The following is a 26,498-nucleotide window of genomic DNA, read 5'->3' as shown; positions in this document are numbered from 1 at the left end:
TCTGGTTAGACTTTTCATAATCTTTACTAGGTTTTTGTTTCTAACAATGGCAAAATCTACTTCCTATTGGCTGTATAAAATGACATATTGTACTGATGAACTTAGTATGTGAATAAACAATGCAATTTAATCAAAATAGCATTCAATTGCAAAGAATTTATTTTGCCTGTAGAAGTTAATGGTGTATATGAATAAGAAAGCAGTAGTGTCACAGAAAGACTCCAATAAATTTTTTTAGTACTTATACACATGTATATGTACGTGAGTATTTACATTATCAGACTCCATTTCTAAAGTGCTTGTGCCCCTTTATTGAACACGTTCTGCAGAGAAATGTAGTAGAGATTTAGTGGGTAAAATCTGTCAAGTGCCTGGAAAGTGTGAAGAAGACCACACAGAAAAGAAGCAACCTGGAAAGAGAGCAACAGCAGCAGCTTATGAGAAAAAAGCTGAGGAAAGGGAGCTATTCCTCCTTCTTGTCTGCCTTTCTCCTCTTCTGCTTTGAACAGAGTCACTGAGCAGTGTCCATGCCCCTCATGCAAATGGCAGGAAGAAAATGTAAGACAGGTTTTGCATATCATAGCATCTTTGATCGTACAAAATTTGCCACTTTTCCATTTTTTTCCAAGAGACAGGAATGTTTGTTCAACTTAATGGGGAAAAAGTGTGTGCTTTTCTGAATTTAGGATGTTTCTTTAGTTTAAGATGAAGACTTCTCTGCCACTTCATAGTGCTTATCATTTTATTTTATGCTTCCTGAAAATATAAAGGAGAAAGAAACAAATGCAAAACGAAAAATCTTGGATTTAAAATTCAAAGTTACAAAACATGTGAAATATCCATATATTTTTCTATCTGTTTAAAATAAAGCACCAGGCCTCACTGCAATAACATTTTAATTTCTTATTAGAGAAAACTATGGGGAATATGGCTACTTTTGTTTCCCGGTATACCTTTTCCAAACGTAAGTGATTTAATCAGAAGAATCTTTACTAAATATATATTTTTTTTCCTTTTTATCCAGCTACAACTTCCTTCCTCCCATTCTTATGCTCTCTGCTTCATTTTGTTGTTCTTTCCTTTCTCTCCTGAACCAATCATTTCTCCTCCCAAACCTACAAAAAAATTGACTTAATACTTGATCAGCCCATGTCAAAGCCTCATTGAACAAACTGAATGGAACTCATTAGGTACACATGAGAACAACTTTATTCCTAATTTGAGAGGGAAAAAATACCAATACTGTTGTGATTTTAGACTTATTTTTTTCTTCTTCTCTGGTTTCCCACCTCAGAGAGTGTAAGCTGACTACTGTTGAAGACCTTACATTTACCTAATCTTCATAGTAATTATATTCATTTTCTTAGCATTCATACACCTCTTAGCATAGCATGACCCTAGTTCTTGATGCTATACAAGGAAATACAACAGAATAAGAGGAAGGGAAATACTGGGGAATCCATCATGCTTCAGACCTTCCTTTTCTCGATGAAACTGGTTTTTGAGTGTGGAGGTGGGTCAGAACTGGAACAGCTGAGTAAGCAGTTGCACAGAGAGCTTATTAGCTGCATACCCTGTACTTCTTTTCTGCTTTAATGAACAGAACTGTCCAAATTAAATTTTTCAGTCAGAGAAATGTCTGATAAGGCCCAATGGCTTTGTTCCTCTGACAACACCTGAAAATTATTGCCCTACTGCAGCTAAAATGTTGATTCTGGATAAGAAGGAGTCCATTCTCAGGACATAAAGCAGTGGCATTCTATTAAGTCTATTTACTATTTGTGTAATGTTAGTGGATGATTTTAGGATTGTCTTCTAACAGAAAGGAAATTTGGGGTTTTAAATAGAATATACTAAATTAAAACTAAACTGAAAAAAGGAAAATAAAAAGGAGAGCTTCTGCAATATTCTCCTTTTTCATCTCATGCATTCTTCAAATTTTACTTAACTTGCAGATTTCTGTTGATGAAAACCTTTGAATCTGAATCTACATTTTATAGCAGATTCTTCTCAAAAAGAAAGAAAACTTTACAGACAGTTCTACAAAAAATTTAATTTTAAAAGCCAATAGTGTTAAGACTTAAAACAATCAGTTTTCCAGCAAAACAGGTGATTTGAGGTTTTAGTACGAATTCTATCAAGTCTGATTCTGTTATAAAATAAGAACTAGATGGAAAGGTAAACAGTACCTTTTTTGCCAAGGTGTAGAATCTTTTCCTTGGTCTAACAGAGTAAATGTACGCTCTTGTAAAAAAGTAGTAACAACCTTTGTTCATGCTCTAGCATGAACATGTTTGTTCATGCTCTAGCCTAGAATGCCTAAAGAAAAACATTTCCTACGTTGTAAATTCTATCTATCTATCTATCTATCTATCTAGCTAGCTAGCTAGCTAGCTGTTAACCTAAGTATCTACAGGACATCTGTTTCAAGATAGGCAACAAGCATGTCACCTTTCACCTTCCTTCAGGGAAAGGGCACAGAAAACCTAATTTTGAAGCTCAATATTGTTAAAATTTTCTGATTTTCATAAAGATGCCAGACAATGACATCAGATATACTGTGTGTCCCTTTTTTGGAACTTCATTGCATAGTGGAAATGTTGCAGGAGAACGATTGATCTTGACTTTCACTACTGCTGCACTAAGCAAAAGTAACAAATGGTGTCATTGCTGAAGCCTGTGAAAAAATATTTGTAGTCATGGTTGTAGCTGGAGCCAAAGTCAGAGGCACTGAACCAGAACCTGCATAGAACCCAAACTTTTCCAAGGTCACATATTATTTTATTTATTTGTTTTAACTTGAATAAGTATGTTTTTGATCATTTAACCATGGTCTCTGTTCATAACAGTCCTGTGGGTTTGTAAGAAAAAAACTCAGTGTTTTTAAATCCGATTTCAATCAAATATTATTATTCAGTACAAATATTTTCACCTACCACATCATGTAACTGCTATATGTGCTTCTGCTTTCAAGACTGTTATAGTGAGAACAAGTTAAATGACTGCAGAAAATAATTAACAGTGGCCTTATATAAAAACATCTGCAATCGGAAAAAAGACTGAAAACCCCCAATCTCTTGTGCATGTAACCAAAGCTGCATAGTGCTGGCCAAATCTTGGCATTTGGTCTACAACTCTCACAGTCTTCCTTAGAATTGAATGCTGGCCACTTGCTGCAGGGATGTGCTCTCAGGTAAATAGTGCATGCTGGAAGCAGTTATTAGCAAATTTAATTAAATCCTGGCAATTACTATAGCAAATAGATGCATTCTTCTTCTGAAAAGCTGTGGCTGTGTTACGTTCAGCACCTGACACACACGTATCTGAAATGTCTTCATGTCAAATTTCAATGAAGTGATCCCTATGAAGAAGGCCTAATTTACAAAATTACTGAACTTTCACATTTCTGACTGAAGTCAAGGCAATCTGCTGCTTGAAAACTAACCCTAGGTATTTCCATCTTGCAGTGACAGCTCTTCGGGCAGAAAATAGCTATATGTGACATATTTGTTATCACACTCACTTACTTTTATTCTTCATTCTTTACAAGGGAAGCTGTTGTGAGCCATCTTTTTAATAACTTTAGGAAATATCACATTACAAATGTTACAAACATATATAAAGGCACACTAACTGCTTTGTAACAGTTGAGGGTCTGTATTTTTTAACCTCAAAAGTAAAGACGCTTTAACCAACCTGCATTCATAAAAGAAATATTGGTAGACCCTTAACTCTTGTGAAGCCAGTGATTGCTGGCATAAAGAAAAGAAATAACACATTCTGAAATATATTACAATGAAGCTGCATAGCACATAGTTTATAGATTTATAAGATTTAGATTAAACCAGGATATTTTTCTGTGTTTATCAACAGCATTAAAAAAAAAAAAAAACAACACAAAAAACCAGTAACTGAACCTGGAATACCGCAAACCAATCAATAAAGTTTAAAAGCTCCAGTGAATTTAACCTATAACAGGTCCTTGTTTGGAGAACATGCTCAAGAAACACATGTGCCTTTAAGAGGTCTTGAAAGAATTTACACCCATGGACCATTACCATTCCCAAACACCCTGCAGCTTTACCAGCCCAACATGTGCTGACTGTATATCACCATGACCCTTTCACTAAAGCTCTTTTGACTGGAGTGCTTTTAATACCCACTTTCTCAGCTGAGCTCAGGAGTGATTTGTTTTACATGCCACATTAATCCTTTCCACATTTTCTGGATGAGGCAACCACAATTCCACTTGTGAGGTGTTTCTAAAACATAGTTATAGGAATAAAGCAGCAGGGTCCCAGACTTGACAACTTCCCTTTGGGCGGCTGACAAAGTGGGCTATCGGGGCTGGTGCTGGAGCTCGCAGTTGTGCCCGGCAGCGAGGGTGGGCTGCTCTCCGTGGTTAGCAGGAGGCCCAATTATTGTTGGCAATTCAGCCACAATTAAAACCCTGTAGGGATCTTCGTAGATTTAACGTTCAATGAATGCTGATGCAGATTAATAAAATCCAGCTCTTCTTTTATAAGCTTAAGATGAAATGGAATAGAGAGAAACAGGACTGAAAATATAAATCGCAGCTCCGTAAAACCCAAGAAGTTTATGCCTCACACCTACGTGATTGGAGGAAAAGAGCTTTTTATAAATGGGCAATTAGTGTTCAGCGTACTGGCTTTTATTATGTGGTAATTTTACAGTTTTCACTTTAAAGACACCCCCCAAAAAAATCAAAGGCCAAATGAATTTCTGTTGTATGCATTTATGAGCTTTCTGCATTTATAATGTTAGCTCAACTTTACCAATGTAAGGTTTTGAAAATTTAGTGTTGTCAACAAGGCTAACAGAGTGGACCAACCAATTATAAAACTGTTTTTACATGTCAGCGCTGTGCACATTTTATTAACAAGTTAGTATTATACTCCATTTTTTATGTGTTAAATCGAACTGTACAAGTAACCGGAGGACTAAAATTATGTTTCTATCCAATTTAATTTATAGCTCTTCCCCCATAAATTTTACTTCTGAGTTCAGTGGTCTGAACTGAACTATAAATTAGAGTGAGGTGAGTCTCAAATACAACGTGATTTAGTCTGGTAGCTTCTGAATGAAGTATGTGAATCCATACTCCTGTCTACAATTGTCTTTATAGCAAGATATAGCAAGAGAATAGAAAAAAAGCTGTGGCTGATTACGATTTCTCTCTTAAAGGGTTTTACACCAGGCTGTTCTACAAAGCTTCAAATAACAAAAGTGCCTTCATGGATACTAATATGGAACCACTCATGATGCGTGGCAGGTGTCACCAGGTGGTGCCATTTCAATCCTCCAGATTCCGATTTATTTATTTATTTATTTATTTTCCATTCAAGCATGCAAATAAAATATTCCTTCATAGAAAGATATACTCGTTTTGTCAAACGTGGGTTATACAAAGTTTTCTGTGAAGGGAGCTGTGTTAGCAGAAGCCAAGTCTGCTATTAGCTTTGATCTCATATTAAAATCTGTTCATTGCGTGGAAGGAATTGTTGCTTGTAATCCTGGTATTGGTGGTAAGCTGTGACTCCTGAGCAAGGGAATTGCTAGCATGTTATTTGATTATCTCCATTCCAGAATTTATTTATACATGTAAATAAAACAAATTATACTTAGAATATAACTGGAGGCCACATATCTGATTTCTCCTGATCTGCCAAGATGTCTGCAGCTGCTCTACATGGGGATGACAATGATGTCTACACAAATTCTCTTTCTTAATATTGAGGTTAGACATATTTACTGATCCATTTTGTTCAAATATGCTAATTATCTGTAGCTGGGAGCCATGGGTACCCAGCTTTTAAAACAAGTCTCCGTTTTGTGGCTTATTGCACTTCTGGGCATCAGATAGGACTTCCCTGCTTGTAAAAGTTTTTCACATTCATATATTCACATTTTCTTCTTCAGAGTTCTTACAGAGCTGTGGTTCTGTAAAATAAGATGAAAAGTGCTTAAAATAAATGTCAAAACATCTTGCTATGGTATATAATATAGATTCAGTATTATATGTACAGAAACTCTGTTCCTGAAATTGTTCTTCCCAATTTGTCTTAATGGCCATTTAAAATCTTCCTTGAAGCACGTGGGTGGGAAGAGGTAAGGCTGAGTTTCTAGTAGTTACTGGGCTATTAGTATGACAATGCAAGAGGCAGTATGAGGTATCCAAGAAACAGCTTTTTCTTGCTGTCATTGATGACACACTGCATTTATTGAACAAAAGACACCACTTACAGCACTTCCCACTGGAACATGTGATGCAGTCACTGTCAGGGCAAAGCTGACTTAAGCCATGAGCACTCTAGATGAGCTCAGGTTGTCTGAATCTCTTCCTAATGTTCTGTATTGTGGGAAGACTGCGAATGTAGCAGAAGATGCTGCTCAAGAAGGAAAACGAATACTTTTCATGGAATCACCAGCCAGCTAAATTTTGCCACCATGTAGTGGCAGCATTTCCTGAAGGGTACCCTCTAAATTGTGCTTTAAGACTTGATTCCTCCTAAATAGAAAATCAGAGAAAATTTGGCATTGATTCCCATGGGAACAGGATAGATGATAAGTTCCCTGTTCATCATGTGCTTTGCCGTACACACACTGCATCGCCCAGAGTCTAACAGGACTTTCTTGAAGAGGATCAAGACAAGCTGGCCAGATAATAGCACTGTGCAGAAAGACTTCTGTGAGCCAGTGGAACTCTGAGCATGTGGCAATGTGTTCACACATTCACTAATACACATTCAGCAATAGTCTGGTCCTAGAATGGGCTAGTTCAGCACAAGCTTGTTTTTTTGTACCTTTTACTCCTTTCAGAATACATACATTTCCCTTTGCTCTTTAGGATGGATGTCCTCTGCGTTTTTTACAATATCTGTTCACATATCCACGGTTTTGGTTCTTGACTATCTTAATTACCTAAGTTTCTATTGACTCTTCTTCATTTTCCTTTTAGTGTGCACACATACACACACAAAAAAAGACTTAGTAGACCAGAGACTTCTTAGACGTTAAAAAACCCCGAAAAACAAACGGATAAGTCCAACGTGTTAAAATAACTTGTTGACACCTACGTTGCGATAACACCTCTTACTGCATAACTTAGAAAACCAGTCACAGAAAACACTGGGCTGTAAATATTGTCTAGAAAAATAGCTTTTCAAGATAATGGTCTAGATTGTATGTTACAAATGAAAACTGTCGTTTCTTCAGCAAGACAACTTCCTGCAGCTTTCAGCGTGTGCAATTTTATATTTATCTACCCCAAATGGGAACATTTTAGTAAACAACTTATTTTGTAGAGCAAACAGAAACATACTTTCATCTTCTCTCCTTTGGACATTATTACTTATGGGCAAGGATTTTTATTGTTTTCAGTAGCCATTTAACAAGGGCTTTCTAATTGTCCATACCTCAGGATACAGATTTTGGTTGTGAGAAGACAACAAGAAAAAAAACCCTTGAGCCTTTTAAAAACCTGCTATAGCTTTTGATCACTTTTAAGATCACATACTTGCAAAACTTTTATATGCCAGTACAAAAATCAACTCAGCTGTATTTTGTGCTAGTGTAGTCTAAGCCACAAAAAATTGCCTACTTCTCCTTTGCCTTTGGGCAGTTTTTCAATCTTCACTAAACCAAGTCTATAATGTAGGCCTGCTGGCCAACATTCCAGGTAAATGAATAGCTTTTAAGGAAAAATGATGCTGTTTTTCAAAAGCTTGACATTTTTAAAATACAAGTCCAGAATTGAAACCTTCAATAATTTTTCCATGCCTATATGTTTCAAGCAGCAAAACATTACACAAATGAATACATCTGGGATTATTTTCAAGCTGTTATTTCCCACTAGGGAAAATATTTAGAAATAAGGCTCAATTTTTGTGCTGAAACTACAAAGAGGCCAGCCATCTTGATGCTTTTCCAGATTTTTTTAATGGTTTTCCTGATATTGTATAGTGACTTTACTGCCCTGTTTTGTATGCCCTTATATTCACCAATAGGAAGCATTTATGTTGGGTTTATTCCAGTTTTTAAATCTGTTTTGTGGCATTTATGGCCTACAGCTAATAAGGACATTCAGTATTTTCTTGTAAAATATTGAAAATACCTTTTACCATGAAAATAAAGGGAAAACATTTTTGAAATTAAAAAAAAAAAAAAAAAAAAAAAAAAAAGGAAATAAAAGTGACCTAATAAAAGTCAGGATCCACCCTTATTTTAAACTCCAGCAGGCTTTGCCATAGTAGTGGTATGCTGTTTTTTCCTAGGAATCAGGGGTCAGTCAGATACCCTTGGAGCCAAAAGAGCCTCCTGGTTGACTTCAGCTTACTGGGCATCACTGTAAAGCACACCAGAGATTTGACAGTGCCCAGGTGCAAGGTAGTACTATTGGATCCAGTTAGGTGGAAGACTTTCAATGAAATGGATCTTGATAGAAATGTCAGGTGATTGAAAAGGGAACTTTCCACAAAAAAGGCTTGGGAGGCATTTTGTTTTTGATGCAAAAAAACTCTGGAAGAATTTTCTATTGACCAAAAATTTCCATTTCTATTCTCTTCAAAAAAATATTCTTGTTCTCTAGCTTGAAATTACTTTGTACTTTGGAAAACAAAGCAACTGGAGCATAGAAAAAAAAAAAAATTAAATAGTGTCACGTGAAATCTTTCAGAAGAGATAAGTAAAGCACTGCTTTGGAAAAGACTGTAGTTAAAAAAAATAACTCAGGTTTCCAAGTTCTTTTTTTTACATGATCTTTATTTCCCCTCAGAAATGTGCATGTTGTTGTGGCACAGAAATCTGGTTGCTGTCTAATGGACTTTCAAGTCATGTAGTATGGTTTCTGGTTCACATATAAACATATAATCGTTATGCCCATTCTACAGGCTGGGAACCATTGCATAGAATAGTCTTGATGAAAGCTAACCATGCCAGTTGCAGAATTATTGTACCTGAACCACATTTTAAAATGACAACATTGGCCAGCACTGGCCCAGAATTGCACAGGACCCGTCCCGCTCCCTTATGCACAAACCCAAGAAGCAAGGCATGCTGCTTCTTCACAGCTTATATTTTCTCTGTATAATAGGGGATTAATTTAACTAAATACCATATTTACATTCATGGTTATAAAAAATTGCTTACCAAGACCCTAGGTGCCTCACTGTTCCGCTTGGTGAAATCACTGTAACATTGAAATCATTATTCTGACAGGAACCCAGCCAGCCAGACGCCTACAGAAGCTCTTTTCCTCTCCTCCACTCGGGGAAGCACAGCCCACAGACCTCTCCAGAAACCTCTCCAACTCAGTTCATTTATTTATTTGTTGCATCGCCAGGGCTCTAAATTCTGATTTCTGAGGCCTGGGGCAGTGAGTGTGAGCTGTTAGGGTAGTGTGGCATTAGGGAGGTCTTGCCAGCCACTCTTGCTGAGCAGGCCAGGAGGAGGCTGTTGCAACTGCAGCTGAGGGGGCTCGTCAGGGAAGGGGAGCCATTGCCACTGCTGGGTCTTCCTGATGAACTGTCCCATCACAGTGCTTGCAGGGTTGCGTGCATTTTCAGACAACAGGGGTCTGAGCTGGCCTGGCTCTGCACAGTTCTACTCCTGTGCTTTGTGAGGAATGTGTAGAATTTTGAGGTTTGGTGTTTTTGTTTGTTTGTTTGTTTGTTTGTTGTTTTGCTTGTTTGTTTGTTTTAAAAGGTTAATTGTGCTGCAAAATAGGAAAAGGAAGAAGAAAAATACATTTTTGTATTCATTTTTCAAAAATTTCATTTTTGAACTTGTCTCTGAGTCACATAATCTACAAGGCATTGCTAGCCAGTATCTAATTATTACCCAGCTCTCCTCCCACTCCTACTTATTAGGAAAGTTTAGATATTAGTTCTCGTTTGCTGTTCAGAATAGCACAGATGGAAGGAAATGAATATGCCATTTGCTTTCATGACCTCAGGGGAGTGGAGCAAGAAATGGATGTGAAAACAGTGCCAGAACCCTGAAAGTTATATTCTCTTATTCATTAGTTTTCCTGCTTCTCTATTCCATATGCCCTCCCTTCCTTCAGCTCTGTGGAAAAGTATTGATGAGCCAAATGAGTAATACAATTAGAGCTTATGTATGACCTGAGCACTATATGTGACTTGACTGGCCACTTAGCCAGAATGACTGCTGTGCTACCACAACCACTGAGAACAGCGTATACTATGGACTTGAAAGTCCAAAACTTTCTTACTTCCCAAATCTTCTTTTGACTTATTATTTGTGGCTTAGTGTAAGTGAATGGTTCAATAGAGCAAGAAGTCACAATGCATAAACAGAAGGGACCAGATTCTTCATAAGGATGCACACATGGTTCTCATTTTAAGGCCTGAATCAATCCACTTAAATTAATGTAAATCCTTTTCTTGACTTCAATGGGAATCCAGCCTTTCTGGCTAGTTCCAGTAAAGGACTTAGGCACCTAAGGCAGGATGTAGGTGGAACAGTATCCAAAAGTGCTCTCCAGAAACCCGTGCTTGGCTGCTGCCTAATCCTGGAGGCGCCTAGCCTTGCAAGCACCTCCCTTTTTGATTTTAAAATTCTGCAGGTGACAATAGTTGTCCAAATCATGTCCAGATTAGCCTGGTCTGAGCAGCTCATCAGCGATGTCTTTCCTCATGCTGGTCTAAAGCCAAGAACTAAGCAGAAGACGCCTAAGACTTTTGTGGACCACATCTGGTAGACGTCTTTAGAGCATCCTAGCTCACACTGATGGATCAAATGCTCTTTGTATCACTCTGATTTAACAGTAAAATGCCTAAAGGTTTTGCTTCCAAAACAAACCTGAAAACAGTAGAAAGATTATTATTTTATTTATTTATTTTTTTATGGAGGCAAAAAATAAGTGATGCATTGTAACTTCCAAATATGTTTAATTTTCAAGCTATCTTAACCTGTCACTTTTTATCTCCTATGTCTTAAAAGAGCATTGAAAACTCAGCTTTGAGAGGGATGAAAAACTGTCTTCTTATCCCTAGGTAGACTTGAAGCTAAAAAAGTCCACATTCCCTGAATCAGTTTGAATGGAATCTGTGTCAGATGACTAAATTTGGAAAATTTTCCCCACATTAAAGTTCCAGAAAGGAAACCTTCAGTCTATATTATGATGAAAATGTAGTACCATAAAGGAACACTATATGCAAAAGTAAGCTGTATTTTGTGCAGGTACGGCACAGTGCATCCAAGGCACGGACAAATGCTGTACATTGTATGAACATTGCAAGGTGGAAGTGTTAACTCTATGTCAGACATTTGGCAAAGTAGACATATAGCAACAGAAATAGAACATTTTCAACACATCCTGCCTTGAAAATAAAATCACTTGGCTTCTTAGTGGTATTTTTTCATTAAAAAAGGGGCTTTGCTGTGGCATTTATGTGTCAGGAGGAGCCCATTAGTCTATGATGATATTCTTTTTCCATTGACATTATCTTTTAATTATATCTTTCTGAGCCACATCGCTAGTGGAGGATCGATTTTTACAGCCCAGTTTACATATCGCTTCAGCATCTAATCCTGAGGAGGTGTTACACACTTTGAGGTTTTTGCTTCCCTTTTTTAAAATAATTTGGAACTCATGACTGCTTAAAAAGGCATCAAAAAAGGTGCCTGTCTTTCCTTTGAAGTCATTTTTTGCGGAAATCACAGTCACTGACCAAAAGGTTTCAAAAGATTAAATTGTGCTTATTTTACGACATTTTAAAACAGCAGGGTTAAATGCTGGGCCAGCTGCCAGGCAGTCAGCAGCACCCATACTTTCATGTTCAGCAGCCAGACACATCTACAGCAGTTATTCCTGAGTAGTTATTCCTGAAATATGTCACTCAGAACAGCAGAGGGGTTTTAAGATTTGCGTGCTTTGATGACGGGCTAATGAAAGTGTATTTTATATATATACCAGGGGTGTAATGAATTTCAGAGAGAAAAAAAGGAAAAGAAAAGAAAAGAAAAAAGAATGTAGTGGGCAAATTAGATATTTGTAATTCTTTTTGTCAACACTGGCTTCTCCTTATTGTCAGGATCAACTCTGAGAGCTACACATTCACGAATATTGATTGTGTCCCATAGTGCATTGTTCACACATGGCAAAATACTTCTTTCTTGCTGCTCTCTCTTTTTCACAGGGTCTGTAATAGACCAAGGTCCCGTTTAAACTGTCAGAGTTGTTCAAAAGAGGAGTCATGAACACTGACATTGTCTTTAATGAGAATCCAGAGAACAAGGGGACACTCATGCATTGCATGCTCTGTCTGGTCAGCAACATTGTGGGCCGTGTGGATCTTTTTTGAAGTTCTGCTCTGTTACAGTCAGGAAGTGATCTGCTCCATTTTATTTATTTATTTATTTTTCTAGTCTTTTCTTTCTAATCCCCCTGTGCTGCCTGGTTTCCTTAGGCTTATTTTTTCTTTTCTTTTTTTTTTTTCTTTCCTTTTCCTTCTTTTTTTTTTTTTTTTTTTTTTCATCTGACTTTTTCATTTTGAGGGCCCACAGGCCAGGCCCTCCCCACTGGTTTCCATCACTATGTTATGTGCAGGTGCTGCAGAGTGCTGGCTTAACTGCCTCCCACTGGGGGATTGTCCCTACTCAGGGAGCCTTCCAGCCCAGACAAGGCGGCATTAACAGCTTTGTGCCAATTCTTCCTGTGCTGGCACAGGGAGTGATAGAGAGACCCACAGGAACCGAACAGAACACTTTTGGTTCTTAATGGGCACATCTTGGGGACTGAAGCTGGGATTAGTTTGGGTGTACTTGAACTGTAAAAACTTATCTAAGTTCTGCTGTGGCTCAGGCTGATGTGGGAGCAGCTGCCGAGTTGTGTGACCATAACCGGCTCCCCATCTCCTGCTCTGAGTGGATCTTGGCACAGGAAGAATATTGGCCTTTTATTCTTGTCCTGCTGGCTGGATGAAACCCCACTGTCTAGAGATCAAAGGGGTTTGATGGACTGCCAAAAATAGTAACCTATACGTAAAACATGTGCTCCATTTATAGCGATCATTTGGAAAGTTTCCTGCTACTGCAGAAATGCAGATTACATTGATTTACTGTCCAGTACTGCAAAATACCGAGAGGCTTTTCAATGACTTCTATTGTATACATTTGCAAAAAGACTGGGGAGATTTCTTCTTCCTTCCTTCCTCCCTTTTCCCTTCGGTATATAATACATAATCATGTGAAGTATATCATTCTAAGTTTTTACATAGCTTTAGTGAAGTGGGTTAATATTTTCACTTGGAAAGACATTGTCACCTGTGCTGATGACTTACACTTTGAAAAGTGAAATGCTTCTTCTTTTGATGTAAAGAACACCTCTCCAGTACTTATGAAATCATTTTATTTTTCTTCTCAGTCTACGGTCTTTGTGTTAGCTATGGAATATATAATTTTTTTTTTTTTTTTTTCTGATGCTTCTGGCTTTGTTTTGTTTTGTTTTGGTTTTGTTTTGATAGGAGTAGATCATTGCATAACATAGCAAGTAAATGGGAAGGTACACATGAGTACAGACTCCTTGTGTTTTGAGCGTATCTGTGGTACGGACAACAGCCATTTCCAAACCTGATCTATTTCTACTGCACAGAAAAGGTACTTTTCAGAAAGGTCTTAGCACCTCTAAAAGGCATTGAGATATTTACGGACAGCCTGAGCTCAAGCTGTTGCTATAACAAGGAGGACGCGCTACACTGAGCAGTATGATCTGATGCAGACAATTAGAAATAAATCAGGGAGTGCAAAAGTGTGAAGTCCTTTGTCTGTCCAACCTACACAGATCTAGTTTATGTGTTATCCAAGTAGGACTTGATATCTAGTTAATAAAGCTGGAAAGCAAGGTGACCCTCTGTAGTTCTCCTAATTCATAGAAATGGTTGTTATCTTATGTAACAATGCATATGCTGTAAAGAGTAAATTGACTGAAAAACTCAACAATGTAAGAAGGGAACAAAAACCTGAAGAAGGAAGATATGACTATAACCATAGGCCTACAACCTTTTAGACAATTTGCATTCAGTTATGCATTTTTGTAGGTGATAAAGGAAACTATCTTGGCCTTCATTTCATGACTTGCATTAAGGAAGGATATTAATGTTTTTTTTGTCCAGTAATTTATGTATCTAGGAATACTCACTCTGAAATGCCTTTTCTCTGTTCCTGGTTTTATTTTCCCAAATCCTTTTCCTCTGGATCCTAACTGCTAACTAGTAGGCACCATAAGAGTTAATTATTCTATCTCTGGATACTATTAAATTCACCCCAATTCACTCCTCTGCTTCCTGTCTGTTAGCGTCCTAAGGATCAAAGCTCAACATAACTATTTTAGGCCAAGAGTTCAAAATGCTACCATTCATACTATAACTTAACAGGAAAGCATGAGTTGATTTTACTCCTAATAAATCATAAGTTTTTGATATTTTGATATAATTAATTCATTTCCCCCCTATTTTATAGCCCTAGGATCGTAATCTCAAAGATTACATCAATCTGTTTTCATGCATCCATTCTGGGTCAGTTATTTGATGCAGAAGATACATTAATCTAAAAGTGTGGTCTAAGATGAATGTAACTGCATTTTAGGAATAAGCATGGGTTTATAATGCAGGAAAAAAGTAAGTCCATCCTTTACTTGTGAATTACAGTGGTAGTTTTCTTTTAGATCTCTGCTGAAGTCCTAGCAAATGTTCTTAATAGCCACTCCATTTACAACCTGAAGATTTTGCATGGAAGAGGATGTTTTAATTAGCTTTTAAATGTGATATTCTCAACAATGGCTTTCATAAGTTTCATAAGTTTCTGCATCCTCGTCCAAAATGTGCTGGCTGAGTATTGGATTCTACCCTGAAATCATTTTGATTTAAATGGAAACCAATCTGTCCTCCACATTGAGATTCACTAACACTTTCCATATTGTATTTACTGTAGGACTGTCCATTAAAAGAAAAAAAAAATAAAAATCTATTTCCGTGTTCTCTACATGGCAGCGTTTGCCCCATATGCATTTGGCGCTTGTAATACATTGCAGTTGCAATGCGTCCCGAAGGTGATAATCACATCTCCCTCTAGTGGCTCTCTGCGGCCGGGACAACAGCCTGCTGCCTGCTGACGGCCGAAGAAAGAACTCATTTAACTCTCAATTTACTGGTTTCAGTTAAACTTCTTCTTCCTAGGCTTCTAGCTCAGTTTGGCCAAGAGCTAGCACACATCTGCTTTTGTGAGTGATGGGCTGTTTCTTCCCTAAGTGGTACAGAAGAAATACTGAGGGTTAGAATGATGCTACATTGCTTCAGCCTTTTAAAGATGGTGGGGAAGAGGAGCTCTCAATGGGTGAGCATGCCAGTGATCCTGGAGACGGTATCATTAGAGTAGCCACTACAGATGGTGAAGGCAAAGGAACTGAAAGGTTTAATCTGAATAACAGCCTCAAAGTACTTATTTTATTTTAATCTTTGAAGTCTATATTAAAATCATACTAAAAGCCTGAACTCTGTGATAGCATGTAATACTCCAACCTGATATGAATACTTCCTTGAAAGCAGGGCAATAGACTGTAAGCATAAGCTGAGAGATTGGAAATCCCAAACTAATAGTTCTATACTGCTTGCAAACTATTTATCCATGTCAAATACTTACCTAAGTTATGTTGTTTATAAAAAGAAAGGATAGCTTTCCTCTCAGCTCATACAAAATACCCTCAGATGGAAGTCAGACACTTTGCAGAAATAAACATTCACTTTTGAGGTGCTGTTTAAATGGTGTAGCGTGACTGGCATTGGCTCCAGCTCAAGGACTGATATGTCCCCCTCCACAGCCTGCCACGTCAGGCTCCCTTCACTCCCATTTCCACTCAGCGCACCAGCCTTTGCCTTTCCTGCTTTTAAGTTGATACCCTGGACTTTTTTATTAGTGAAATAGCACTGTTCAGCTGTACAGTTTGAAGAACGCCTATCTTTCCTTCTGCGAAGTATTGTCTTCATCAGTAAAATTTATCTGAAGCTTGATGTTGAGAGGGGTGAAGAGATGATGGGAGAGGGGAATAACCCAGGCCAGCTGTGTGTATTCTGACTGCTCATTTAAGCACCAGCAAGTAAGGCAGTCTGGCTGCAAGAAGTAAAATATTACAGGCTATATCATAGGGTTTGGATGGGAACATAGGTACACAATGCTTCTTTCACAGATTTCTGCTGTAAACTTTGTCCTTTACGGGGTGATTCAGTCCTCTTTAATGAAAAAGGTACTCTACTCTGAACTTCCCTGCCTTTTTCTTTCTTTTTTTTTTTTTTTTTTTTCCTTTTTAAATTTTATTTTATTTTTGAAGAATAGTAATAACAGAGACCAAAACAAAAGACAGAAGAAAATTCACTCCAGCCTTGTTAAAAGAATCTTTCCTGGAAAATGAAAAGCCACGGTACCACAGGGATTAGCTATTCAAAGGATCTGAAACTTTGCCATAGCCTCCACAGCTGCTCCAGAAATTCATTTGATACAGCTCTGCATTCTCTGTATGGTTAATTCACAGTTATCTGAGAGGTGACCTATCCAGCTTGTGGACAGACAGGGCAATAAGTATGAAGACAGTAGAATTCAGAAGCAGTACGGTTATTATTGTACTACATGTATTTCCTAGTTCAGTTTCTACATTGAAGCATCAGGATTTTGCTGCTTGAACTGATCTGAATTGTAAGTTACTGTAAAATCTGTATTGCACTATCCACTTAACTAAACCATAGGCACCAAGCACCTGTGGAAACACAAGGCACTTATCTTAATCTTGGTGCTGTTATGCTTCCAAATTTGTTGCTTTTCTCAGAGACATTATTTGCTATGTGCAGATCTCCTTCAGTTAGCCTGTCTGCTTTTTCCTAGATGTTTGTTTGCTAGGTGTGTATGTATTAATGTATGTATGCATACTAACTGCCAAATTGCAGCCTAAATTCTTAACTAGTTTAGGACATTTCTTCCTTTGACTTAATCCCGACTCTGTTAGATATGCAGATATTCCTAGAAAATTGCTGGTCCTTGTTTTAATGTTGAATATCATAGAATCATATCACAGAATGGCCTGGGTTGAAAAGGACCACAATAATCATCCAGTTTCAATCCCCCTGCTATGTACAGGGTCATCAACCACCAGACCAGGCTGCCCAGAGCCATATCCAGCCTGGCCTTGAATGCCTGCAGGGATGGGGCATCCATAACCTCCTTGGGCAACCTGTTCCAGTGCATCACCACCCTCCATGGGAAAAACTTTCTCTTAATCTATAACCTAAACCTCCCCTGTCTCAGTTTAAGACCATTCCCCCTTGTTCTATCACTATCCACCCTCATAAACAGCCATTCCCCCTCTTATTTATGAGGTCTCCCCAGAGTCCTCTCCAAGGTAAATAATCCCAGTTCCCTCAACCCTTCCTCATAGGAGAGGTGTTCCAGCCCTCTGATCATCTTAGTGGCCCTCCTCTGGACCTGCTCCAAGAGCTCCACATCCTTCCTGTACTGGAGGCCCCAGGCCTGGGTGCAGTACTGCAGATGGGGCTTCACAAGAGCTGAGTAGAGGGGGACAATCACATCCCTCTCCCTGCTGGCCACTCCTTTTTTGATGCAGTCCAGAACATAGTTGGTCTTCAGGGCTGCAAGCACTCACTGCTGACTGATGTCCAGCTTCTCATCCATCAGGACCCCCAGGTCCCTCTCTGCAGGGCTGCTCTCAAGGAGATTTTCCCCCATTTTGTATAAATGCCTGGCATTGCCCCAAGCCAATTGCACCCTGCACTTGGCCTTATTGAACCTCATTAGGTTTCCATGGGCCCACTTCTCCAGCCTGTCCAGGTCCCTCTGGATGGCTTCCCTTCCTTCCAGTGTATTGACTGCACTACTCAGCTTGGTGTCATCCACAGACAGGGTGCACTCAGTGCCATCATCTGTGCTATTAATGAAGATGTTGAAGAGCACCAGTCCCAAGACTGACCCTTGAAGGACACTGCTTGTAACCAGCCTCCACACTGACACTGAACCTCTAATCACAACCCTTTGGCTGTGTCCAGCCAGCCAATTCTTAATCCATCATCTCATGAATTTACAAAGAGCTTCTTTCTGAGTAAAATAATGAGGTCTTAAATACATAGATTCAGGAGTCTATATTGAGTCCATGTTCTTCTACTGATATAACCAAAGGACACTACCTGAAACCTAACAAACTAGAATGTATTCTATCAATATATCAGTTTATCACTAAAGCAAGTTCAAATTCCAACTGAGGGAATATGAAAATCAAGATACCAATAGACTATAGACTTTTATTAAATCTGTGATTTAAAATAAAACAACTTGCAAGGTCTTTGTACAAAAAGAGTGTTTCACATTTGGAAGGGGAATGTTATTAGTGTGTGATGGATATTAATGATTCAGTCCAATAAACACAGAATTGAGAGATGTACACCAGTACAGTAAATTATTAAAAAACAGATGATGCACAAAGAGCCAAGAATGTTTATTTTTCAAGTATACTGTGTTTTGTATTTTGTAGAACAGCAACTAGGGATTCTTAAAGAATTATTTTGTAATTCTCACAGGATGTCCTTTGTTTTTTCAAGGAATATTCCCCAGTGTTTCTCTTTCCATCAGATGCATCCAGCACGACCACAGGAAGACATTATTTCCCTCCTGCTATACAGGAATATGTATCAACACAGGATCCATGCCATGCTGTTAAATTAACAATTGTTCAGTAATGTATTTCTCTCTTATATCTCTTGTTTCAGTGGAAATTCTTGATCCAAATGTGACTAAAATGACTACAGATTCTTTTTGTTGACTTTACGAGCATTGGTGCAGCCTGTCTGTGATACAAGAGAATCAGCCATGCAGGATGGGGGTGTAATTCCATCAAGGACTTCTGGTGACCTCATAAAGTATGAGAACTGGCATTTTCTTTAATGGGCACCACGTGGTTAAATTCCCATGCATCAATTTGAAAATGTAGGGCTTCATTTGATATTGCAGAAGGATACCAGACCTACCATGTCAAATTGTTTCTCTTTCTTCTAAAGGAGCCACTAGCTTTATGTTACAGACAGTCTTCTTTGGTAGCAAATGAAATATGCCATTCTGGAAAATGAGTATTTTCTCTGGCAAAATGAATGTGAAAAGTACATTTCATAGGAAAGAGCATATTTGAGTTATATTCTTTTAAATAAACTAAAAAGATGGCAATAAATTCAAGAGAAAGTGTGGTTTGTGCAGCATTAACTTGCTTGCAAATTTTTAAGTATGAGGCATTTTAAAAAATTAATTTATACATCAGCTAAAAATACAGGAATGGAATTGTTTTAGATCAGTTGAAAATCTAGACTTTAAATCTATTTTAAGTTAAACTACGTAAGGTGTCTCAAACTGTTAACGCTGGCTGACCACAACTCAAAGTTACTTAAGCAAAAACAATTATACTCCATTGGTTTTAGCCTTATATTGCTAGGAATTTTCAAGGGTTCATTATGACTGACTTGAATCTTAACTCCATTGGACTTTTTTCAGTCAGCTTTGTAAGACACTTGCAAATTTACTTTGTCTTCACTTAACCTATGTTTTGTCTTTTCAAACCACTGTACAGCCACTGTTGATACCTGTAATGATCTATCCTTCTAGTTGTTAGAGAAAAGATCAGTGAACTGCCTGATCTCTATTTTCCCTGCGTGATATATGAAATTTTATTGCCAGCTCTGTCCATAAATACCAAGCATTAAGTACAGACTAGGATATGCTACATTTTATCTAGCTTCAGATCACAAATCACCTTGAAATTGAAGGGGGAAAAGGACACCTTCTAAATTCTTCAAAACCTACTTACTGTGGGCTTTTTATTGCTTTAATGTGAAGCCCCTGGTACTGGTTTTTCTCTGGGATAACTTCTATGTGTCATTGTTCCTTGTGGTATAATTGCACTGAAAACTCCATGTTTTTCACTAGGTGCATGGCTCAACTGTATGGTATGGTATATACACTCTTTTCTGTAGTTTTATCCCATTTCACATAAGCAGGCAGAACACTTATGTATCTCAAGTTCAGCATATGTGACTTAAGGAATTGCAAATGTGAGCACATGGGATAAGGTTGCTCCTCCCACATTACTATCATAATACAGCTAAGTAGATTTCATGTAAAAAGCTCTTTTTTAAGAGCACTCAGAATGATTCCAGTTGTAATCTCATAGCTGAGATAGTTAATAAATTACAGGCCTATGGGAGGCTGTAATAGCCTTGGGATGCAAGTTGCATTGCAGTAGGTTAGATAGTTTGTACAGGAGGAGGATCCCTAAGGCTTGTTGAATAAATAGATGGATCTTTTCTTAACTCCATGGAAAATGATGTATGTTTTTGGTTTGTTTATACTACTTTCTCCACATGAAACGTGTGTTTGGTCCAACAATTCTGTGGTTTCTTCACTTTGTGATAATAATTAACACCCTCACTGAAGTCTAAGCAGCGATGACATTTGTTTAGAAGCTCGAGTCTGATTTCTGTTGCTGTTTTGCTTTATGTTATTTTCAATATGCAACTGAAACCATTTTGAAAAATCTAATGGCTTAGATTTTTTTTTCATATTTGTTTATTTATTTATTTTAGTGTTAGTGACCATTTAGAAACTGTTTCATGCAATGCATTCTTTGGCCTTTGAGGTGTGCACGTGGGGGGCTGGACTGACAGTAGTAAGTTGAAGGAAAGGCCTCTGGTATGTTAGTATGGTATAATAACCTCTGTATGGTACTAAAAACAACAGGTAGGAAATATTTCTTTTCTTTTTTCCTCTCATTTTATTTTTTATTTTTTCCTGAAGATACAGTTAATACAAAAGTAAATCTGTCATAAGGTAATTATTTTTAGGAAGTAAATGGATGAGGAGAGAAAAAAGAAAGAATTAAACCTTTACTTTTGAGATCCCTGAAGCTTTTGTGAAAACTTATTTTAGGAAAGATGATAATGGTTTTCTACTCCCCTCAATAATCTCGTAAAAAAGATTAATAGCTTTGGAGTAGATGTACATATTTTGAACTTCCTGTCTGGACTGAGCACAAAGAAAACCTGGCTTGTTTGTGGTTGTAGAAGAATCATAGGTGGCTTTGTAGAAAGGCAGGTAGCTGCCAAGGACATACAAGCCTCTTCTCTTCCCTTTTTCCTTTATTATTATTATTATTTTTCTGTGACAACATTTTTCAATATATTATCATTCTTTCCCCCATTTTTTTTTCTAAATAAAGTGAAATGTCAAATCAGCAGAGAATTAAAATGTATTTATAAAAAACAACCAAAAGGGCATCTGATGTTTTACAGACATTCCAACACCTTCAGGAAATTTGAACTCACACCAAAGGGTCTGATATTCATTTGAATCTCCATCTGTGCTGAAGCACATGTGTGCACACAACACACATTGAACCACTACAGTGGAAAAAAAAATCCCTGCTCTTAAATTATAGCAGCTCTCTACAATTATTCTGTAACCACAAAGACTTTGGTAGTTTTGAGACATAGCAGTGGCTTCGGGTGATCTGATCACAGAGCTCCGTTTTGTTAAAGAAATCCCTTTGCTGAAAGGTATGGAAAAGCTGTAGGAGAAACACAGGGAGCTGCAGACTCCCAGCATGAGGGCAGTTTGGAGTAAAGGGGAAGGGTTCAAGAAGCTGATGTGACAGCAGACACCCTACAGCCAGAGTTAACGCTGGAAACATTGCAGTTTTACTTCCCATACCAGAAATCTCCATGCATGAAGAAAGGGATATAGTCATTAGTCCTCAATGGGAATATGACCTTCCCCTTAAAATATCTATGTGATGCTTTTGATCCTTTTGACTGTCTCTAAGGGATAGTTTAAATATGTGGCACAGTCTGCTCCTGAGCAAGGATTAAGCCAGGCTTGTGGAAGTAAAACTATTTGCCTAACTTATCATAATTTATCACATTTTCTGGGGACCTGTTCTCCTGTTCTCCATTTTCCTCCCTCCCCTCCCCCCTCCCCTTTCCCCCCCCCTCCCACCATGCTTTCTTTTTCTCTGGGGTTTAATATTTACCTCAGCTGCATTGGCCTTGGTTTCACTGTTGTTACTTCTGATTTTACACTTAAACAAGTCTTATGTCTCAGATATCTTGTTAAACAAAGTGCTATTCTGAGGCTTAGCTCTCATGCAATCTGTACTTCCCTTAGCACATTTTTGTTCATGCATTTTAATAGTAAATATCCTCAATGTGATTTACAGGTCTATGTCACTCAGTATTTAGGTGGAATTTAGGTGGAATTCCCTGAGGATAAACCTTGCCCTGTGAAATTCGTATTTTCACTTAATGAAGCAGTGAAGCACGTGAGTATCTTCAGGACCCATTTAAGTTCCATTAACTTCAGTTAAGCCCAAGAACATACTTTGCTGCTTCTCCTAAGACTAGCATGCACATAAATATTTTTTACTGAATCAAGCCACAGTTGAACACTGTGTACAGTCCATTTTTGTTCCCATTTCTCTTCTAATCTGATGATGTAATCATTTATGTCTTGTATTATCCTTGTACATTGTTTCCAAGTTAGAAGCTACAGTGGGACTGAAGGTCTTATTCAGAGGAGGATAAAATTAATCCATTCTGCAGCTGTGAACCAGAGAAGTCCCAGCAAGCTTCCCAGTAAAATGAAAAAGTGATGGTATGCCACGCTGGCTCATAAAAATGTAATTTAAGCACTGCCCTCTCAATAAAAATATCACATTTAGGACACAGTAATCCCCTTCTGAACCTTATCTTACTTTTCAACAGCTCTTTGGACTCATACAATTGATGCACTTTGAATTTCCTGTTGGTCAGGTAGCCTGACTTTCTGTTCCTCCCTCCCACAACCACAGCTTTGCACTTCACTCTAAGCAAGCAATATCCAGACTCAGGCAGAAAACTTGAATCCATGGTCTAAAGTTCGGCAAGTTTAGGAGCTTTTAGGTACTTAGCTGGCAGTCTTCAGAACTACTTATACTTAGAGCTGTGGCCTTTACACATATTGCATGAAAATGAATGAAATTTCAAAAATGTTTTTCAATTGTTTTCTCAAGACTCCTGCCAGAATCTTTGCCTTCCTTTCATACTTTTTTTTTTTTTTTTTTTTTTTTTTTTTTTTTTTTTCATTTTAATGAACTCCTGATTTATGACAAGAAATCACCACACACCTAGGTTTTCTAGGCTTATTAAAATAGACAAATTCTTTGGTGTTAGAAAATCATCGTAAGAACGTATATTTTTTCCATAGTAGATTGAATAGTAGGCAAGTTCCCCAGTCCTCCTCCCATCTATGGTCTGGAGGTTATGTTTCAGTATAGGGCAAAAATAACCCATTCCAGTGTCTGTCTCAATAAAGCTTTTTGATTTTATTTTTTCTCCATTGGAGGCAGAAGTAAGGTTCCTTTCTTGTCCCCAAAGTATTCTGCATTTTATTGATATAAAAAGAACTGCTTGCTTTGCTTTAACATGCATCATAGTTAATCTTCAAAATAGACGTCATCTTTCCAGCTTCCGTGTCTGAAGTGCACTGGTGATTTATAAGCTCACAGTCTATTTTCGCGATGTCTTTCCTGGCTGTCTTCTGTCTCTCTCCCCTGTGGAGCACTGAGCCTTAAAATCATTGCAGTAAGGACAGGCAATCTGTCTTCTTTAGATATGTATTGCTTTTTCCTGGTGTCTGAGCCTATAGAAAGTGCCAATGCTTTTGTGGTTCTGGCAAGGAAGCCTCAGGAAAGTGTGGAGTTTTGGTTTGGATAACAGAGGAATTGGTTGGGACTTTTAAAACAAAGTGTTCTTTTTTATTATTCTTTTCATCAGATAATGCTGGGAATACATGAACAAGTTTCAGAAGGAGTTTTGGAACTCTACAATGGTGTTTCTGCTCAAAATCACAGAGACAGATGTTAGCTTAGGGTTCATTGTTTGCAAAGTGCAGCTTCATGCATATGAGGAACATAAGAATGGGCACACCAGACAGATCACTGTCCTCTTCAGGCCAGGAGCTTCTGTCTGAGAGTAGTCAGTAGTGAATGGTGATTTTTGCTTAAGGGTGAACACTTATCATAGTTTTCTCTCCAAATGCAAATTTCCATCAGTTATGTGCAATTAAACTGCGTAATTAATATTCTTTAATAATTGTACTGAATATTTCTGATCACTTTTCACACGATAAAAAAACAAAACAAAACAAAACAAAACTTATCTCCTGAAACACCTTTCTAAAAGGATTCACATAGCTTGCATGCGCCATGCATGACGTGTCTTGCATTAAGAATCTCTTCCTTCAATGTACTTTGATATTGCCAACCGGTGCTTTTATTTCATAGTTCTTGCAATGGAAGAATCCATGAACTGTTATTCCTATCCACTTTCTACTTGCCATTCAGTGTTTTTATAGACGTTTATTACTGTTTCTGTGGTCTGTTATCCAAGAACAGTCCCGGCCTGCCCAATCTTCTTCACATAGAAAGTATTCCACACCTTTTTCCACTGAAATTTATCTGAAAAAAACTCTGTGTCAGTGTTTTGTGTATCAGATGCGCATGGTCTAAATTCAGGCTATTTTATTTTTTTCCTGGCATGAATAGGTAGTTAAATATTAACTGATGTTTGCAATCTGGTTTCAGAAAAGGTAGATGCTCCATCACAGAATACAGGCGCAGGCTCTTCATTCCAGTGCTTCAGAAGTTCTTATTAAATACAAAGAAGAACATTATTTAATATCCCATAAAGAAGGATTGAACCTCTGTAACCAAGAGCATTTGACTTGTGATTAGAAATCTTAGGACTTGATGGGTTTTCTGAATCAACAGGTTATTCTTTTTTGTCTGGGATGATTCATGAAGCCTCTCTCTCCTTTTGGATTTCTCTTTGAAAGACGTTCATTACATCCCAACCAATCATGAGGGCTGAGGAATGTAGGAAAATAAATACATGAGTGCAAAATAGCCAGTTCTAGCTTGCAATGACAAGTGGGACAAGATTATACAAATTACACACATTCTGTCTGAATATCTTATGTTCATTTGCCTAAAAGAAGATGATGAGTGCCATCTGAGATGCAACATGGTACCTGGGACACCAGTGTGGGGCTGGCAATAAAACTTGTGTCTTTCTGGAGCAACGACTAGTAAGCTGACTGGAAATCTTCAGGCAATTTAAATGGCATAACATACATGTATTTGGCAATCACATTGCATTCACCATTTCCTTTATTCTGGCATTCACTGTCTCTGCCTAGCAAATTTGTTTTGGTTTAGTAAAGTGCAGTGTAAGTAAAATTCTGTTTATTTGTAAAGGATGTGCACAATAAAAATAGCCAATATTTTGATACCTAAGTTTTGATGTACATAGGTCCATGCTCCAGAACCACTCTCCCCATTTCTTCTTGTGCTAGCCTCTTGTTTCCTTTAAAGGCTTCTGTCTTCTCACCTCTTTTGGTGCCAGCTCTGTGTTCAAGGCAAGGGATCTCTAGGCCCATTTGACTTTGCCTAGAATTAGATCTTCCTATATCATTTGGACGTGTTTTTTGCTATATCCACATAATCTCCTTATATACAAATACATTTTTATCTTATCTTGCTGAATCCAGAGTGTTTACATAAACCAGTGATTTCCTAATAAGAAATTAGGAAGGAGGTTGTAGGGAAGTCAAACAGCTGCAACTGTACATAGGCAAAGAAGTATTTAAGAGATCCTGTCAGATATACTGAAATACTTGTACATTTGTTTTTTAACAATGAAATATGAAACCTTTTCAAGATTCACTTTTTTTCTGTTTTGATTCATCTCTTTTTTACAGGCATGTCCAACCTGCAGCCCATAGGCCCAGCATTGTTTGCACTGCAACTATACCCTGCCCTGCACCATCATGAAAGCAGCTCTGCCTCTCATGGCCTGGCTCAGCCCAGGGTGTACAACCTTTACTCAGCACCAAGTGAACATGAACGCATTATTAAACCTGTCTGGGCTGAAACCAGGGCACAGGGAAGGTGCAGTTCAGAGCCAGATCAAGTAAAGCCAAATAAGTTTATGGATTTTGATACACTGGTGAATAGCAAAAAAATATGTAGCCATACTTTCTGTTCTGATAAAGGAATTTGAGAATAGGTTTCAAGACTGCCAAAATGTCTTTTTTTTTTCTTTTTTTTAATTTTATTTGTGACTTCATTTTCAGTCAACACAAATACACTGCTTGTGAATTTTCAAATAGAATGCATAGAGTTTCAATCTAAAATTTGATCATGTCTCTCTACCAGATTCCTATAAGCCCTCTCATACCAGAGAGGAATACTACTCACTTCACAAGCACACCTTATTTGTCATCGCTTTTGGCAGTATGCACATTTGTGAACAACTCTTTTCAAGGATGAAGCACAGGAAGAGTAAGATTTCATAAAAAATCTCTGATGAATGCCTTAAGAACTC

This window comes from Excalfactoria chinensis, chromosome 2, assembly GCF_039878825.1.
Source record: "Excalfactoria chinensis isolate bCotChi1 chromosome 2, bCotChi1.hap2, whole genome shotgun sequence".
NCBI lineage: Eukaryota > Metazoa > Chordata > Aves > Galliformes > Phasianidae > Excalfactoria > Excalfactoria chinensis.
The sequence above is the reverse complement of the archived record's forward strand: the minus strand, read 5'-3'. Positions refer to the sequence as shown.